Below are 20,254 nucleotides of genomic sequence, written 5' to 3' on the forward strand. Positions count from 1 at the left end.
AGTCAAATTTACTGTATACTAAGTGAGGAAAATAAAAAAAATTTTTTTTTAAAGAATCATTCAAACAAAAAAACAAAAACTGTTTGCCAGGGACCTAAGGGCTTATTTGTCGTCTGGTCCTAGTTCTGAAAATCACTGAAATCCTTTTTCTGTTTCTTACTCATTCAAACAAACAGATGAACCTGCCCCTAATTTAGCTCAACAGCTGTTTATTGAGTTACATGGTACAAAGTTCCTTTTTGGGTGTTGTATGGTTTCTAGAACCTTAGTGAATTGTACTTAAGGAGGCCTGAACATGGAGGCAGAGAGGGCTACGGGCAGAGCATCACCTTACAGCTATGACTACAGGGCAGGACAGTGGCCAGCCCAAGGCACCCTGCAGAAAGGGAGCTGGGGACATAAGCACCCCAACCTACTCTCCCTCCTCCCTCTGGTCTCTCCCAGGGCTCTCACTGGCCGAACCCAACTTGAAGCCAGTGGGCAGAGAAGCCTTTGGTCTTGCCCATTTAGATCAACCTCCCAGAACTAAGACCAGGGTAGAGAACAGTAGAGAGCAGATGTGGAAAGGCAAACAGAGCACCATCTAGCACAACCCACATGCACCCTGCTCTAGAAGGGCATTGAATCCGGTAGGGGAGGCAATATCTCCACAGGGAATTAAACTATGAGGTAAGCGCTTTGACACAGGGAAAAGGTTACACTGGAAAGAAGGAGTAGGGGAGGGCTTCCTTGAGCTATACCTAGAAGGATGAGCAGAATATTAGCTGGCAGAAGAGGGAAAGGTCATCGTGGCCAAAATGAAGAAATGCAAGTCCCTCCCTAGGAGTTCAGTTTAATTCACATTCACTTATGGCAAGACAGCTAATGGTCATGGTTAGAAGCACCAGTTTCAGTATGAGAGGAATCTGGGATTGAATACGAACTCTACCGTGTACATGCTATGAGGTCTTGAGCAAGTTGCTTAACGTCTCTGGCTCTTGGTTTCCTGGACTTTGGGAAGCCAATGGGACTTGACTTGTCATAACATCTGGCAGGGTTTGTAGGTACAGTGCATGAGCAGAAAGAGACCAGACTTAACTCCTGCCTATCATAGATACACTGTGACCCCAAAAGCCAAGCTGCCATTCGGTCCCACAGGGCCAGCCTGAGAAGACCAGGTGTCCTTCCTGGGATAGGCGCCCAGCTCCTTTCCCCTTGGTCTCTTTAGCATTCCTGCCTCCTTCCTTCTCTAACTCTCCTTTGCCACCCTGCCCATGCCCCTACTGCCCCCCTGTGTGGGTCCTTCCACTTTGGATTCTCACCCTCTTTAACGGAACATCAGTCTGGAAGATAAATATGCCCTTTCCTACTTAAAATAGCTTCTATCTCAAAACATGTAACTATGAAATTATTTTTTAAAAACAAAAGAAAACAAAATTCTTCCTTTTTTTTTAAAGTAAATTTTCTGGAAGAAAGTTGCTTGCTTGCTTGCTTGCTTGCTTGCTTTCAGAGAAAGCGCGTGAGCAGGGAAGAAGGGCAGAGGCAGAGAGGCAGAGAGGGAGAATCCCAGCCAGGCTCCGCTCTCAGCACAGAGCCCAACGCGAGGCTCAATCCCACGACCTTCAGATCATGACCTGAGCCAAAATCAAGAGTCTGATGCTCAACCTACTGAGCCACCCAAGCGCCCCCCAAAATTCTCTTTTTGAAGGAAAGCATGGACAGAGCAAGAGCACAAGAGGGATTAAAAACGAGAATGCTTTGTCCATCCTGTACCGTATCTAAAACACAGTGTCCAGCACGTGTTTTGATGATCTCCAAACAGCAGCGAAATGCTCAGAGGCAAATATTCTGCAGTTGGGGCAATCCAAATAGAAGTCCTGGCCACCCCATTCGCTAACTCCTCCACCAAAGACAAATGACAACATGAGTCTCAGTTTCTTCATCTATAAAATGGGAAACCTAATAGTGCCTGCTTCACAGGATTGCTGAGAGATTTCCACGAAATAGCCCATCTGAAATTCTTAGCGCCAAAGCCATTGCCAATCGTAATAATTATGATGATCATGGACACTACCTCTCCCTGTCAGAGGCTGTGCTGTCCCTCACAGAGACCACCGATGGAGAACCCATGCACAAAACAGATCTGTGGGTAACTGCAGTTTCCAAAACACTGCGATTGGTGGGGTGAGAAAAACACCAGGAGGACCCAGAGGGGAAAGTCATTTAGAAAACCTTTAACCTCATCAGGTGATGCCTGATGTCAGAATCCCAGAGGTTGTAATCTAGGACTTTGCCCAGGCATGCTTTGGGGCACAGTGGGGTGAGGTGGGGGAGGGAGTTCTTGCTAGGACCGGGGAGAGAGAATGGCCTGGAAATGACTCAGAGGCACTTTAAAGCCAAAGAATGGGAAATGTCCCTGTCAGCACTTCTCTGACTGATTCACCTTCAACAAGGCACCAGCCTGCCATGTGCAAGCTGAGGCTGGGCCATATCAGTCTCTCTCTGTCACACACACACACACACACACACACACACACACACACACACACAGACACACACACACACACACACACTGCCCCTGGCCCTTCCAGGCAGTGCCCACAGGTGATACCTCCTTCTCCTCTTCCTCTGCCCTTGGTGGTCACTTTGACCAGATTATATCAGGACAGAGAAGCCAAAGACACCTAGGGGGAGGGAGGGTTGGCACAGACCTCATTTTGACAAAGTGTCGCTAAATATTTCCACTGGTGATGTTATCTCCAAAAGTCATCACACAGATAAATTGCCAGGATAAGATTAAGACATTTCCCATATAACTTTGCAAAACTTATATCCGTCCCCCATCCACTCTGCCTCTGGTGTGTGTGTGTGTGTGTGTGTGTGTGTGTGTGTGTGCGTGTACACACACGTATATACATACACATATGCATATATGTGCATATATGCATATGTGTATGTATATATGTGTATATGTGTGTGTACACACATATATGCATATATGTGTATGTATGTGTGTGTACACACATATATACATACACATATATGCATATATGTGCATATATGCATATGTGTATGTATATATGTGTATATATGTGTGTGTACACACATATATACATACACATATGCATATATGTGCATATATGCATATGAGTATGTATATATGTGTATGTGTGTGAACACACATATATACATACACATATATGCATACATATACATATATATATACATACACATATACATATATATAAATGTGTGTGTATATATATATAGTCCTTTTTGTCCAGAGGGGAAACTGAGGAACTGAGGCCCAGGGAGGTCAGGGGACCAGTACGTTCTGCGATCGTCTGGTTCCCCCTATTCCTTCCCCATCACAGGCCGACTGCTTCATCCATCCATCCATCCATCCATCCATCCACCCAGCCGGCCATTCATCCACCTGACCCCACTTCCCCCTGCATGGCTGCTGTGGTCAGGTCCAGGGTCAGAAGAGGGTCATGCTGAGGCACTTCACAGCCTTTCCCTGGAAGTGAGGAGGGGTACGGTGGCTGCTGTGACTGGGGAAAGGCAAGGAATTCACTTTTCTGAGAACTAAGAAAGGTTCAAAGACAGGAATGGTGGAAGAGGAGAATGGACAGGTGGGCCAGGGCCCAACCAAGGGCATTGTGGGCTGAGGTTAGGATTTTGGTCTCTATGGGAGCCAGTGGTGAGCCCTATGAGGGCTGGGAGCAGGAAGGGGAACATCAGAGGGTAGGGAGGGAACATGGAGGGTAGGGGGGTTTGGGAGGGGGTATGAAGATGGGGGAGCCAGGGGGACAGCTGCAACTTTGGGGCCGGGGCAAAGGACTGAGGGCTGGATCTAGAGACTGAAGATCTGAGGACACCCCAACCCCACCATTTCTCAGGAGGTCCTCCACTCCTTTGTCCTCCTGAGTTTGAAGGATTGATACCTCCACATGGGATGGACCTGTGCCTTTTTGGGGGGGGGGAGATGCATGACCCCCCCTCCCCAAATGTTAAGTACTTGGCCTATTTATCTTTCACCTTCTCCCCGGAACAAGTAAATTCACTTCCACAGCTGTCACATCTTAACCCTGATGGCATAGGCTCTTGTGTCTCCAACCCAGCCCTAAGATTCCTTCTGGGTGTCCCTAGGCAGAGACATCTTTCTGGAGCTCTGTATTTATTGTAAATCCTGTACTTATCCCGTAAAGAGCTCAATTACATCGCACTGTGTTTCTGTGTGTGCTAAAAGTGTTGTGTTAACTTGTTACATTAAATGTGAACTCAATGAGGACAGAGATTTTGGGGTGTTTTGTCCTTTATGGTATCCCTCATGTGTAGAAAGTGGCGCATTATAGGTGCTCAGTGAACATTTGCTGAGGGAAGAAATAAATGAAATGTAAACACTTCCAATAGTCCACCCTCTTTGTAACCCTTGGCAGGCCTTCGTAAAAAAATAATAAATACTGGAAGCGTGGGGGGTGGGGTGGGGAAGAGAGGTGGCCGAGGGTCTCCATTGCCCTCAAAAATCCTGACCGTGGGACTTCACTGGTCATTGCTTAATTACCAGCTAATTAGGTTTTCAGCCTGGGGCAATGTTACTCTCCCTCTCTCCCAGCCCCCCACTGACTAAGCAGTGACTACTGGCATTTAGTGTCAGAGAATCAGGGAATGTTACATCTCCTGCAGTACCAGGAGAGCCCCAACCAAAAAACGCCATTGGCACCCGGCCAAGAAAGATGACCTGGTTTGCCAACTCCTAAGGGACCTGACCGTGTCTCCCGAATCTACACAGGGTCTGACACGGACTAGATGTTTAATAAATGTCAGCCAAAGATATTGGAGGGACCAGGTAGGTGGGCGAGGGCGTGGAGGGGGTGGGGCCGTGGCGAGAAGAAAGGGTTGCCGAGAGGGTAAAGGCCTCCCTGGGCTTGAGAGACACCCAGTCCCTTGCATCTTCAGGTGCTCCCAGAGTATTTTTAAAAGAGGCTATGCCAAATTGGGATGTACCGAAAGCTTTCGGATGAAAAGAAAGATCCCTGAGTGCGGCCAGGAAAATCCCAGGATGGCTCCCAGGCCGGGAGGCAGGGCCTGGCTGCCCCGCCGTGCCCCCAAGGGGAAGTTCAGCAAGTTCAGGTTCCAGTGCGGGATCGGGAAGAAAGGTGGTCCCAGCCGGCCGGGACTTGCGCCCGGGACTCGCTGCGACCTGGAGAGCCGCCCACGTGGGCAGCGCGGCCGCATTTCCGCCCGGGCCGCGCTCCCACCTCCCGGCCGCGTCCCCCGCGCCGCCCCCGCGCGCCCACTAGGTGGCGCCTGCGCTCTAGTGGGCGCCTCTCCGGCGCAGGCGAAAAGCACCGCGGAGCCGGGCGGCGGAGCGAACCCGAGCCCCAGGGTTCCGGGGACTGGAGGGCAGCGCCGGCAGCCTAGGTAGGATTCCGGAGCCTCGGGCGTTTCCCCCGAGCCTCTGAGGTCGGGGTGGGCAGCGCGGCGGCCGCGGAGCCCCGCGCGCGGTCTGCACAGATGAGCGGAGAAGTCGGAGCGGCCACACGTGCTGTTGCCTAAGGGGACCCGGAGCCCCGCAGTCTCCAAGCTGGGCCTAGGGGCAGCGCAGAACAGCAGGTCGCTGGCACGCGGACGTCCTCTACTAGCCTGTGCCTCTGGAAAGCGTGCCCGAGTCCCCGAAGGGCAAGTCCAAAGAGAAGAGAGTTACCCGTGTCCAAGGCGACTTGAGCTTTGCAGCTGAGTACGGACGGATAGGAGCCAAAGCACCGTTCTCAAACTTGGTCGCACATTGGAAGCTCTTGGGGAGCATCCTGATGCCCCCGTAACACCCCCAGAGACTCAAAGGTAAGTGGTCTGGGTTGGGACCTGGGCATTTGGATATTTAAAAGCTTTTCAGGAGATTGCAACTAGCAGCTAAGTTTGAGGACTCTTGATCTAAGATTGCACAAAACCCAAGGACGTTTGTACATGCTGATTCTCCTTCTCCTCTCCCCTTCTCCTCCTCCTCCTTTTCCTCCTCCTCCTCCTCTTCCCTGCTTTTGAAGCAGGAGATATCTCCCCCTTTGAGCTGTCAAACCCAAGATAACAAACCAACACCTCCCCCTCCCAGTAGGACTGGTTCTGAAGGGGTTAAACAAAAAAGTGGGCAGAGAACAGAAAGACACTGATGTGGAATGTGAGAGAAGACTCACCAGGGAGTCTTCCTCTTAATCCAGATCTCCTAGAAGTTCAGGGGCTGGCCTGAGCTGCCCCATCATTTGGTAAATGTCACTGAGCAGGCAGAGTAAGATCCCCTGTAGCTGATAAAAATGATCCCTTATATTTAGGTAACAGCAAAGTGGTTACCAGCATGGGCTTGGAGTCCCCACAGCCAGCCCGTCCCTCAGGAATTCATGGAACCACTTGTAGCCTCAGTCTCCTCACCTGCAAAATGGGTATGATAGTGTAAAACACATAGACTTGTTGTGGGAATTATTAACAATTAAAGATAATGGGGGGGGGGCGCCTGGGTGGCTCATTCGGTTAAGCGTCCGACTTCAGCTCAGGTCATGATCTCGAGGTCCGTGAGTTCGAGCCCCGCATCGGGCTCTGGGCTGACAGCTCAGAGCCTGGAGCCTGCTTCTGATTCTGTGTCTCCCTCTCTCTCTGCCCCTCCCCCGTTCATGCTCTGTCTCTCTCTGTCTCAAAAATAAACGTTAAAAAAAAAAAAATTAACAATTAAAGATAATGGTTACTAAGGGCGTACCTGTGCCTGGTGCTTGCCAGCTTTCTGTGCATTGCCACATTCGACTCCTCATATGGCCCACAAGGTAGGACTATAATTACTCCCTATGATGGTTGAAGAAGCTGGGCCTCAGAAAGGCCAAAGAACTTGCTCAGGGTTATATAATTAGGAAGAGGCACATCCCCGGGAATCTGTCTCTAGGGCCCATGTGCGGAAGTAATCTTCTGTTTCCCTCTTTGACAGAGAATGTGGACAAAACACTTAGCACAGGGCATCTCAGTGGCGCATTCCCATAAACAACAGTTATCGCCGCTGCCAGCAAAGCACTTTCACTGAATTGACTCATTCGTTCATTCACAATAGATTTGTTATTGAGAGCCCACTATGTGCCAGGCAGTTTCCCAGATTCTAGAGCTAAAACAGTGAGTAAGAGGGAAGCCAAGTCTCTGTGAATTCACAATCCGCTGAATGAGGGAAATGGGAGAAAGTATCATGGATCCTCGTTTTTTTTTGCAGATTCTGTAGTCGCGAATCCCCCTACTCGCTGAAATGTATTTGTAGCCCTGAAATCAATACCTGCAGCACTTTCGTGGTCATGCATGGACATGGGCAGAGTGGCAGAAAATTAGAGTTGCCCAACATGCACGTTCCCAGCTGAGGTCAAAATGAGGCAACGCTGTGCCTTCTGGTTTTAGCTCTCATACTGTAAACAGGTGTCCTCTTTGTGTTTTATTTTGTGCCATGTTTTCTGCATTTTTGTGCTTTTTCTGTTGGTTGGTGATTTCTGTTTAAAATCACCCCCAAGCATCATGCTCAAGTGCTGACTAGTGCCCCTAAACACAAGAAGGTTGTGAGGTGCCTTACAGAGAAAATGTGTATTATTAGATAAGCTTTGTTCAGGCACGAGCTGTCCTGGGTTTGGCTGAGTTCAATATGAATGAATCAACAATATTTATTAAATAAGGTGTCTTTAAAAAGAAACACACATGGGGTGCCTGGTGGCTCAGTCAGTTAAGCGTCCGGACTTCAGCTCAGGTCATGATCTCATGGTTTGTGAGTTTGAGCCCCCGTGTCAGGCTCTGTGCTGACAGCTCAGAGCCCGGAGCCTGCTTCGGATTCTGTGTCTTCCCCTCTCTCCACCCCTCCCCTGCTCATGCTCTGTTTCTCTCTGTCTCTCAAAAATAAGTAAATGTTAATAAATAAATAAATAAATAAATAAATAAATTTTAAAAGAAACATACATAAAACAAGGTTAGGTATTGATTGATCTGTTGATGAAAATGTGACCAGAGGCTCACAGAAACATAACTTCGGGTTTTTTTTCCCCCTGGGAACAATGGTTCAGTATTTGCTAATTCCATATTCACGGCAAATTTACAGAACATAGCTGCTGCGAATAATGAGAATTGACTGAAATTACACATCACTGCACATGCAATGAAAGAATCAAGGTGGGGAGGCATACAGAAGGGGCCTGCCTTAGACTGGGTATCAGAAAGGTGTGAAGCAGCCAAGCACAAGATGAGGAAAAAGTGTTAGGCAGAAAAAGTAGCATGTGCAAAGGCCCAGAGGTAGTCAGGAGCTTGGCAAGGCCAGGGAACTCAAGGAAAGCCAGTATGTAGGGAGTGTGGTAGGCAAATAGAACAGAAGTACAATAATGATAATATGCTGGAGACAGAGGTTGAGGCCAGGTGGCACTGTGTTTTGGGGACAGCTCTCATTTCATCCGATTAGCACAGTAATCCTGGCAGGCTGGGCAGGATGGTTTCCACTTCTGACAGATGATGAAATTGGTGCCCCATGCAGTTAAATACCTTGTCGTATGTTACACAGCTGGTAAGCAGCAAAACCACCTCCAGCACCTCCCTCTTAATCAGATGCTGAACAGACAGTTGATGAGAGATCTCAGGACACAGTCCTGGGCTGGAGATTTGGTTTGGTTTGGGGAGGGATCACTAACTAAGCGGTTGCAGAAGCCCTCAAGCATGGATGAAACTACCTGGGACAGTGGGTGGAGTGTGCAGAAGACAAATCCCATGCCCTTTAAAAATAAAACTATTCCTGGTATAAAACCAGTAATGCCTCAGTAGAAGAGTCCCAGTTGCCTGCAGGGGCAGAAGGAGGAGTGAGGATAGGCACAAAGTTGTAGAAAAAGGCACTGAGAAGGTCTGATGCAAGCTACCCCCTAAATTCTAGGTCTGGCACTGGGCCTTCCCGTCCATGGGATAGCCAAGTCTCAATCTGCCTCTTGTCCCTGCAGGATGGTGATCTTGAACAGGGGTCAGCAAACGTTTTTCTGTAAAGGGCCAGGTAGGAAATACTTTGAGCTTTGCGGATCATATGGTTTCAGTTGCATATGCTCTCACCTGTGTGTCTGTGGAGTAAAAGCAGCTGGTAGAGGGTATGGAAATGAATGGGTGTAACTTTGTTCCAATAAGACTTAATTTACATACACCGAAATTTGTGTTTCATAGGATTTTAATGGGTCACAAAATGTTATTCTTATTTTGATTTGTTAAAACTGTTTAAAAATGGGAAAAACATCCTTAGCTCACAATTGTACAGAAGCAGGCAGTGGGCTGGCTGTGGCTCGTGGGCTGTAGTTTGCCAACTCTTTATCTAGAGTCATGGGACCTGAGGATCATAGGAATATTAAATGTCCATCTAGCTAAATCTTTACCTGACCCATGAATCCCCATCGAGGGTCCTCAGCTATTTCTTGAGGTCTCCAATGGCGTGGCGTTTACTCACTGGGCACCTCATTCCAGGGTTAAAGTTTAAACTATGCCATGGTTGGGGTTTCCCCAAAAGCAGATCATGAGACAAGGATTTGGGTGCCAGGACTTTAATTGGGAAGTGATGGCAGAAAGCCCGGTGAGAGTGCAGTGGACCTGGGGAAGAGAGGAAAGCCATGTGGACAAGGGGAAAGGGTGTGTTGGTAAGTGAGTTACCACCGGGGCAACGGCTCAGTCTCACTGGGGACCCTTGGAGAGATCATATGTCCCACGACGAGGCAAGGAAGCTGGGGTATTTCCCTGCCTTCGCGCTTCTGCTCACCATCTGTGGTATACACGATGCAGCTAGAAAAAGCCTTCAGGCAGGAAAAAGGCCACCAGTGCAACAGTCTGCAGGTCTGCAGGTGACCTCTGGGGGGCGGCGACGAGTACAGGGGGGAAGCTACAAAGTGTTTCAGATTTGGGTGTTTTGGGTGTGCTGTGTATACACCACTGGGGACCTTGTGAGATGATCTGGTGTGGAATAGAGTCGTGTCACTAAACAATGTGAAGCCTCAGACTAGGATAGATGTTCCCTTTAAGCTGCCTCTTTGATCCTCTGCAAGCTGCTGTCTGTCCCCAGACCAGAAGCTACAACCACACGGGCCTTATCCTTCCCAGAGCTCACCAGACTCTCCTGGCTACAGTCAACAAAAGAAGTCTCAGTGTAGTACTCAACTGGCTTGTCTCTCCTTTTTATGGAAAAGATGGCAGTCCTCAAATTCAGGTCGTGGGACAGGCAGTCTTCGTTAGCTAACATTTCATAACATCGTGTTGTTTATTTTTTTATTTTTATTTTTTAACGTTTATTTATTTTTGAGACAGAGCATGAACGGGGGAGGGTCAGAGAGAGAGAGAGGGAGACACAGAATCTGAAACAGGCTCCAGGCTCTGCACTGTCAGCACAGAGCCCAAAGAGGGGCTCGAACTCACGGACCTGGGCCGAAGTCGGACGCTTAACTGACTGAGCCACCCAGGCGCCCCACGTGTTGTTTATTTTTATAGCTCCAACCTCCACAGGGCAAGTGTTTGTCTCTCTACATTTACAGTAGTAATATAGAGAGCTTTCTTTAAAATAAATTTACATAGGACCGCCTGGGTGGCTCAATCCATTAAGCGTCCGACTCTTGGTTTCAGTTCAGGTCACGATCTCACAGTTTCATCAGTTCAAGCCCCATGTCAGGCTCTGCACTGGCAGCAACGGAGCCTGCTTGGGATTCTCCTCTCTCCCTCTCTCTCCTTGTCCCTCCCCCATTCACACTGTTTCTCTCTCAAAATAAATTAAAAAAAAATTTTTAACTTAAAGATAAAATAGATTTACATAAATTTATTTCTACTTAAAAAAAAACATGAAAAATAGTATAGATAGTATGAGAACATGATAAAAATAATAGTTGCCACTTACTGAGCACTTACTATGTGCTACGTGTTATTCTAAGCCCCCTTCTCGCATAATTTCATTACTCCTCACCACAGTCACATGGGTTTAGTCCTATTTGAGGTAGGTACTATTATTAGCTGAGAAAACAGGCCCAGGGAAGTTATTACATAACTTGCCCAAAGTTATATAGCTAGTAAGTGACAACTGGAAAGTGAACCTGGGTTGTCCTGCTCCACAGTTCATGTTCTTAATTACAGGTTTAAACTTCTCAAAATTTGACAAAAGGAAGAAAGGAAGTGAAGATATTATTTGAATTATTGGTAGTAGAGGAAATCTGCCGTTGGAAATGTCCTCTTTCTTATCCACTTGGAATCCTTCTCCCTGAATCTGCTGGCCCTTGGTTGTCATACTTTCTTCTGGAGCCTCAGGGAACAAATCTGTCCCCTTTTCATTGCGACAGTCCTTCAGATATTTGATGATAGGGAACCTGCTGGCCCTACCAGATCTTCCCTGTTCTAGATTAAACATTGCCAGCGTCTTCAGCTTATACTCTATCGTGTGTTCTTGGCATCATACCGCGGGGGGCCCCCCCCCCCCCCCCCAGGGCCGCCCTCTTCCTTAATTCTTTTTTGTCCCGTGGGACTCATAAAGTTGCTTTTGGTGCTGCATGCTTTGTTTTCAGGGCCCCCACAGCTCACTCTGGGCACAGGGTTGATAGCTGTGGTTGGGGTGATTGATGTGGCAAAGAGCAGCTAGACTGTGACGTCCAGGGAGAGGCTGTCACTGAAAGAAAGCCCCCTTAGGGCCAGCATGGAGGGGGCCTGGACACTGGTGGAGCTCATTCTTCACGGGCCAGGGATGGAGCTTGGTGCACCATCCATGGTTTGTTGATTCCTTGGTGCACATGGAGCTAATCAGGCTGAAAGGGACAGACTAACCAAATTCATAGGAGCCTGGTAAGGAAGCCAGACCACAAATATATTAAATCACAATGGGACAAGCACTGCGAGGCAGCCTGAAAACTTTATGTCAGCTTGTCAGCACATTCCTTCATCTGTAGGGAAGCCCGCATGGGAAGCCAAGGTCTAGTTAGAAGATTGGTATTCACAGAACCAAAACAAGGTGAGCAGGATGGATGATTTTTAATAGGACAGCCTAAGATGTTTGTATCCCCTGAGGGGTACAAGGGTCCAACTGACAGCGCACCTGATCTAAGCCCCCGTCCCTGTGCCCACGGCAGACGTGACTGAAATCGGTGACCAAATCGTTGCCTTCCTCCTGCTCCCTGGACCAACCGTACGATTCTGTCAAGAGAGTATTCCAGGAAGCTCTGGCCAGCCCTCTGAGCCGCCTGTAACTTCAAGAGTTTCCAGCAACCCCACTGCTCTGAACAACGTGGGAGATAAGACAGACTCTCAAAGCCTTTCTTTTGTACCAGCTTTTCTGAGCTCCTCACACTCTACCGTTTCTGTCTACCTAATATTCCTTCAGCTTATGTTAGTACAATCGGCCTTTTTTCCCCCTCATTGTCACGTCTTGATTTGATTTCCAGGCCTTGCTCTTCCTGCTTTGTCCAGAGGCGCATCCTGTCCTTTCTTGAGAACTTCTGCAGATCAGTAATTACAGATACTGTGTGTGCATTCTGCTGATACACTGTCCCACATTTTGGGGTCACTTGCTGTGCACCTTCCAACAATAGCCTCTTGAAGCTGAGACACCGTTTCCTGGGATGCTGAGTTCCATTATAGAATTGGCAGCAACCCAGTTTTACACTGTTGCTGCGGGCGCGAGGTAAGAGGGGCGCCAGAGAGGAAGCTTAGGGTCCCAAGCCCAAGAGACCGCTGAGCTTGCTGTTATGAGCACCGATTGTGCTTCTCTGAGTGTGTTGGGAGACCTATTATTTTGGAACAAGCCGAATTTGCCAGCTTTGAAAAACGTACGTTTCGGACATGGCCTCTCCTCCCACCCATCTGAAGAACCTTGACTTACCTAAAAAGAAGACAAAATGCATATGGAGAATCTGTGGCCCCTGGGGCTACTAAGGGAGGCCTTCTTGAGATCCTCAAGAGGAAAAGCGGTCCCTGCCCTCAGGGGCCGCCAGGCTGCCTCGCCTGAGAGGGGAGATCCAGTTCTCATATGAGGAAGGCTGCCAGTCTAATGAGAGAGGTGCCATCCCTAACCTCAGGGAGTCCGATGGAGGAGGGCATACAGGGAGTCCGATGGAGGAGGAGTCCGATGGAGGAGGGGTGAACTGTTCCCCCCACCCTGCCGATATCACTGTATCTGCGGCTTCTCTGACGTCCATCAACAGGCAGGGAATGGGGCCAGCTTCATTCACAACTCTGATACACTTATGCAAAGTCACAGCAGAGGGCCAGAGGTTCTGAGGGTAAACCTGGGGATTTTTTTAAAATAGATTTTATTTTTTTTAGACCAGTTTAGATTTACAGAAAAATTGAGATGATAGCCTAGAGAGTTCCCACATACCCCACACCCAGTTTCCCCTATTATTAAGAGTAACAAATGTGCTATGGTACATTTGTTGTAACAAAATGAACTAATATGAATACATTGTAACCAAAGTCCATAGCTGATTCAGTTTTTCTTAGTGTTTACCTTGATTCCAAGAACTCATCTAGTATCACATTTAGTTGTTACTTCTTCGGTTCCTACTGTCTGTGACTGTATTAGAATTTCCTTGTTTTTGTTTTTAAGTTTTTTTTAATGTTTGTTTTTTGAGAGAGAGAGAAACAGAGTACGAGTAGGAGAGGGGCAGAGAGAGAGGGAGACACAGAATCCAAAGCAGGCTTCAGGCTCTGAGCTGTCAGCACAGAGCCCGACGCAGGGCTCGAACCTATGAACTGTGAGATCATGACTTGAGCCGAAGTTAGACGCTTAACCCACTGAGCCACGCAGGTGCCCCAGAATTTCCTTGTTTTTAATGACTTTCACAGTTTTGAGAAGTACTGGTCGGGTATATTGTAGAATAACCCCTCTATTGGAATTTGTCTGATCTTTTTCTCATGGTTAGACTGGTGTTATGGGTTTGGGAGAGGAAGGCCACAGAGGTAAAGTGCCATTTTCATCACTTCATGGTCAACACGACCTATCGCTGTTGATACTGACCTCGATCACCTGACTGAACGTTTGTCAGGTCTGTCCACTGTAAGGTTACTCTGTTCCCGTCCCCCCCCCCTTCCATGCGGTACTCTTGGAAGGAAGTGATTATGCACAGCCCATGCTTGAGGCACTGGGGAGTTCTATCCTCCCTTCTTTAGGGTAGTATATCTACATTATTTATTTGGAATTCTTCACAGATGATTTGGCTCTTCTCTCCCATTTATTAATTTCTCTTTTTATTTATAATAATATGGACTCATGGGCTTTATTTTATACTCTGGGTTATAATCCAATACACTTAGTTTTGTTGTTCAAAAGATTCCATCTTTGGCCACTGGGAATGGAATTTGTGTTTTTAAACTAGCTCCTGAGGCATTTCTTTTTTTTTTTTTTTTTTTTTTTAACATTTTTTATTTATTTTTGGGACAGAGAGAGACAGAGCATGAACGGGGGAGGGGCAGAGAGAGAGGGAGACACAGAATCGGAAACAGGCTCCAGGCTCTGAGCCGTCAGCCCAGAGCCTGACGTGGGGCTCAAACTCACGGACCGCGAGATCGTGACCTGGCTGAAGTCGGATGCTTAACCAACTGCGCCACCCAGGCGCCCCTACTCCTGAGGCATTTCTTATGTGTATTAGAGTTTGAGACCCATGTAGTTCTGGGTTGATAGCCCAGCTCCACCATTACTGGCCATGTGTGTGTTCTTGGCAAGTTGCTTAACCACTTGGGCCTCAGTTTCCTCAGCTGAAAATGGAGCTCATGTTGTTCCCTACCATTTAGGGTTATTGAGTGAGACGCACCATAGTAAGTCCTCTGTACACAGAAGTTGTTATTGGGAGTTTGGCATTCAAATTCCTTCTGGATCTGCTCCAGAAGGTTACAGATCAAGGCCAAATATGCCTTTATAATACTTACCTTCCAAGACGACAGACTTGTGTGGCACATGTTCCTGTCATCTGCTCCCTGGTCACCTTCTCTCCCTGCTGAACCGGCATTCTCTTTAGAGACAGACAGACAGACAACCCACCTGAAGTTCCCTCCCCCAGTTCACACACACGCACATCCTCATTCTTTCAAAGCCCCCTGAAACACCACTTCCTCTGTGATACCACCTGCCAGCCAAGCAAAAGTTCCCCTCTTCCTCTCAGCTGCCACAGTGCCCACTGTGCCTGCTCTTGCCTGACAGCCCTTATCACTGGAGACCCTGCATCAGAGCAAGGGGACTGTCCTCCCTGAACAGTCCTCATCTCCATTCATCTTTCTATCCCGCCTGTATACGAGGGGCTCGCCACACCAGCCTGTGGTCTTGTTTCCACCTCTGTAAGTTTTGACGAGGGGAAAGAACTTATCCTGGGTGCTGACTGGGCTTAACTGGACAGACAGCCTGTGAGGGCAGAACTTCGCAGAAGTCGAGAGGCTGACTGTGTGTTATTTACACACACACACACACACACACACATACACACACACACACACTGATTGTGGGAAAATATACATGACGTAAGGTTTACCATTTTAACCATATAAAAATGTACAGTTCAGTGGCATTAAGTACCTTACATGGTTGTGTAACCAAACATCACCACCATCCATCTCTAGAATTTTCTCATCTTCCTAAACTCAGTAAACAAAGACTTCAATTTTCTGATTAGTTTTAATTTCCTCCCCATTCCATCCTTCCTCCAGACTCTGACAACCACCACTGCACTTTCCATCTCTATAATTTTGACTACTCCAGGTACACTATGTCCGTGATATCGTGCCATATTTGTTCTTTTGTGACTGGCTTATTTCACTTGGTATAATGTCTCCAGGGTTCATCCGTGTTGTGGCAGGTGTCAGAATATCCTTCCTTTTTAAAATGTTATCGTATCCTGTCGTATGCATGTATGGTATTAGGTTTATCCATTCTTCTGTCCATGGACATGTGGGTTACTTCTATGTCTTGGCCATTGTGAATAATACTGCCGTGAGCATAAGTGTACAAATATCCTTGCTTTCAGTTCTTTTGGGTATATATCCAGAGTGGAATTGCTGGATGATAAGGTAATTCTACTATTTTATTTTTTGAGGAATTACCATACCATTTCCTCAGTGTCTATGCCATTTTTCATTCCCATCAGCAATGTGCAGAGCTTTCTATTTCTCCATATCCTTGTCAACATTTGTTATTTTCTGGGTTTTGGGTAATGACCCTTCTAATAGGATCTCATTGTGATTTTGATTTGCATTTTCCTGATGACTAGTGATGTTGAGCATCTTTCCATGTGCTTAATGGCCATTTATATATCTTCTTTGGAGAAATGTCTATTAGGTCCTTTGTCCATTTTTGAAGCAGGTTGGGTTTTGTTTTGCTTTGTTTTTGCTGTTAAGTTGTAGGTCTTTATGTATTCTGGATACTCATCCCTTATCAGATGTATGATGTGCAAATATTTTCTCCCATCCTGTCTTTTCACTTTGTTGATAGTGTCCTTTGGTACACCAAAGTTTTTCATCTTAAGGAAGTTCAGTTTATCTAGTTTTTCTTTTGTTATCTGTGCTTTTGGTGGCATCTGGAAGCAATCATTATCAAGTTCAATGTCATGAGGGTTTTACTCTGTGTTTTCTCATAAGAGTTTACAGTTTTAGATTTTATGTTTAGGTCTTTGTTCCATTTTAGCTAATTCTGGTATAAAGTGTCCAGCTTCATTTCTTTTGCATGTGGGTATTCAGTTCTCCCAACACTATTTGTTGAAAAGAGTATCCTTTCCCCAGTAAGTGTTTTTGGCCTCCTGTTGAAAATCATTTGATCATACACGCGAGGGTTTATTTCTAGGCCCTCTATTCTATTGCTCTATATGTCTGTGTACCAGTGTCATGCTGTGTTGATTACTATACCTTTGTTGTAAGGTTTGATATCAGAGAGTGTGAGTCCTCCTACTTTGTTCATCTTTTTCAAGATCATTTTGGCTCTTTGGGGTTTCTCGAGATTCCATATAAATTTTAGTATGGATTTTTCTATTTCTGAAAAAAAAAAGTCATTGGGATTTTGATAGAGATTGCATCGAATCTATAGATTGCTTTGAGTAGTATTTCCATCTTAATGTTAAGCTTCCTTATCAATGAACATGGGATGTCTTTCCATTTATTTGTGTCTTCTTTAATTTCTTTCAGCAGCGTTTTACAGTTTTTAGTGTATGAGTCTTTTACCTCCTTGGTTAATTTTATTTATAAGTATTTTATTCATCTTTGATGCTTACTTCCACTTTTTAGAGTCTTGATATATTGAAAAATGAAGAAATACAGCTTAAACTGTATGATCCTGTCAGTGTTTCTCAGGGACAACATGTATAGACAGTGATAGAATTATATAGTGTCAAAAGCCTAACTTTGAGTCCCTTTGTGAATGTGAGGTTCCCCTGTCCACTCACCCCCACCATGATGGGAGGAAGGGGGCTGAGTGGTTCCTCTTACTGGGATAGGAGTGAGAATAGAAAAATATTCCTCCAGGTGAGCCCTGCTGAAGGATCCAGCAAAGACCTGAAGTCACCATAAGCCTAATCAAAACACCTCCTCAGCATGTGATGCTGAGAACATTCAGACTCCTTTGAAGCGTCAGGCTAGAAGACCCTCAAGCCCCTAGGTCATGCAGGCTCTCTACCTGGAACGGAAACAGTGACCCAGCGATGCAGATGAAACAGAACCACCAGCTTGCCCACTCCCACAGTCTCACTAACCCCGCGGGGATTTTGTTGGCTGTGTTTCTGGCCCACATCAGTTTCAATTTGAAGAGTTGTGTGAGGACAAAAGGTGAGGGGGCACAGAGTGCGAGGGCCAGTCCCTGCTCAGGCATTTGCTCACCCCCTGGAAGTCTTTGAAACAACAAGCCTCTTTTCTTCTGTCACTCAACTGTCTCAGGGCTTTTTTGACCTCAGAGTCTCCAGTGAAACTCTGTTCTTCCTCAGGCAGTGATTTATTTTGCTTCTCTCTCTCTCTCTCTCTCTCTCTCTCTCTCTTTTTTTTTTCTTTTGGCCTGTGGGGATGTACATGCACCCCCCACACACACACACACATGCACACGCACACACCATTCTCTATCACTCTACGTGTCTGCAGAATCCATAGGCAGCAGAATCTGTCTCTTGTCTCTTCTTCCCTCCTCCTCCTCCCTGCTAAAGCCTGTTGTTGTCTTATCCCCAGCCGGAAGCCCCTCTGTCACAGGGCCAGGTTCCTGGCCACTTGTTCTACTCCAGCTGCTGCTCCCGCAGGCTCCAGCCAACTCCTATTTCCATAGCAACTGAAACTCATTTTTCCATCCCTGCAGTTCCACTTTGGAAAGGAAACCCATAACAGTCTCTTAAAAGAAAAAAAAAAAATTGAGCTACATCTGGCATAGTCAACTTGGACTATACAGAATTCCCAGCTTCCCCAACTCCCTGGTCCCCTAAAGACCCCTCCTTCTCTCCATCAGCCTCCACCCCTCTCTGACTCCCCAGAGCTCCTGACTCAAAAACAAGACTGAGAAGTCTGTGTGGGTCCTTTCTCTCTTTAAATCAATGCAAGATGACTTTGTGCTTTGGCAACCCAAGAAGAGGAAGAAGTTAGAGGCTGTATTCCATTGTATCAGGTGATATTAACCCGCATCATCAGGGATGCCTGTTTCTTCACCCTCCCCTTGGCCAGAGGGGTCGGACATCGCCTGAATATGTCATATCATCTCCGAAGATGAGGTTCCCACTCTCCGACTCCCAGGGCGGCATGACTCTAGGTTGTTTGAGCAAGATGTGATGACCGTACTCCCAGTGTGGTGATTTGGCTGGCATTATGCCTGTGGAAGCCTACGAGTGTGATGTGAAGGGGTCTCTCCCCTCTCCTACCCCCCAAAAGACTTCCCTTACTCACCTGGTGCATATTTGACGCCCCAAATTCCACCATTAGCTGTGCATAGCATTGGGCTCACACTCTGTTTTATATTAAAAATGTAAAGTGCATGTTAAGTTGTGCTCCATTTGGATACTCCCACCCCTAGCACTGAACCTCGCACATAGTAAGTGGCCAGTTAATGTCTGTTGGATTGAAGTACTGGTTTAGCATACAGTGGTTCAACAGCCAGCTTTCCAACCTGACATTTGGCCAGAAGCATGTCTGGAGCTGAACATAGGCACATTCTGGCAAGAAGGTTTTTGTTTTTTGTTTTTTAATTAACCAGTTTTCCTGCACCTTATCCTCCACCACTGTCAATATGGATAACTGAGAGTCACATGCCAAGTGCAGGAATCAGGTTTTAGAATAGCAGTTTGTTCTTATGGCTGCCCAGAAAACAATGTGGGCTCGGCAAGTAAGGAGTGTTATTAAATACCTCCAAGGGGGAGACACTGTTTGTCTAAATGTGGGTCTTTATCTCTAAAACATTGCTACCCCCACCCACTCCTGTTGCCCATATGAGCTGGGTTTTTTGAGTCACTGGTGATGTGTTTTTGAACACAATGTGGGGGAAGAGCCCCCATGGGCTGTTCAGCTCTGGCTATGAAAAATACAAGCTGCGTTTGACTGAATGACAAAAAGAAATCTGTTGAGCCAGGAAGCGTAGTAAATACCGTGACTCTCTGCAAATGTGCACAGCCCAAACAGCTTTTTCCAGTCTGGAAAAATGAAGAGATTTGTCTGTGTGAAACCAGCCAGCACTCTGCCCCTCCTCCCTTTCCACCACTCCACCCCCACCTCCTGGCCCTGCCTCCCACCCTGCCCCAGACATTCAGTCATCAGCTTCCATCCTTTGTGACTTGCTTTGCCCCAGGAAATAACATTGCCCAGGCTCCGGGGAGATACACCCACCTCTCCCCAACGTCTTTGAGAGATGTCTGTCTGGTCGGGTTTTGCCAGTCATTTCTGACCTTGGCCAGCTATGGCTCACGGTAGAATTATCCAGGGGGCAGTGTGTCTGGTGTGTCCTCTTCCTGTGCTTTCCCCTGTTTTGTCCTCCTCCTCTCAACCCCCCCCCCCCCCGCTTTTCCTTTGAAAGAACCTTTACCCCATCCCTACTCCTGTAGAACAGTGTTTAGAGGGAAGACTTGCCAAAGGTGAGGGTTTACTTTTTTTTTATTTTTATTTTTATTTTTTTGAGAGACAGTGCACGCAAGTAGGGCAGGGGCAAAGGGACAGTGAGAGAGAATCCCAGGCAGGCTCCAGGCTCAGCACAGAGCCCAACATGGGGCTTGATCTCACAACCGTGGGATCAGGGCCTGAGCCGAAATCAAGAGTCAGAGGCTCAACCGACTGAGCCACCCAGGCACCC

The 20,254-nt window shown here is 47.1% G+C and overlaps 1 protein-coding gene across 4 annotated transcripts in view; it reads left to right on the plus strand.

The window, feature by feature from the left end:
- Window positions 1–5,367: 5,367 nt before the first annotated feature.
- CHD9 (chromodomain helicase DNA binding protein 9) overlaps window positions 5,368–20,254 on the plus strand; it is a 240,894-nt gene continuing 226,007 nt past the window's right edge. For 2 of the 4 annotated variants that reach the window (XM_040498014.1, XM_040498017.1), the window contains exon 1: window positions 5,368–5,826. The gene's annotated coding sequence lies outside the window, so the exon portion shown is untranslated. The remainder of the gene's footprint in view (window positions 5,827–20,254) is intronic. The other 2 variants (XM_040498016.1, XM_040498018.1) reach the window with 1 other exon arrangement.

Source organism: Herpailurus yagouaroundi, unplaced genomic scaffold (assembly GCF_014898765.1).
Source record: "Herpailurus yagouaroundi ecotype Mexico unplaced genomic scaffold, PumYag 190, whole genome shotgun sequence".
Lineage (NCBI taxonomy): Eukaryota > Metazoa > Chordata > Mammalia > Carnivora > Felidae > Herpailurus > Herpailurus yagouaroundi.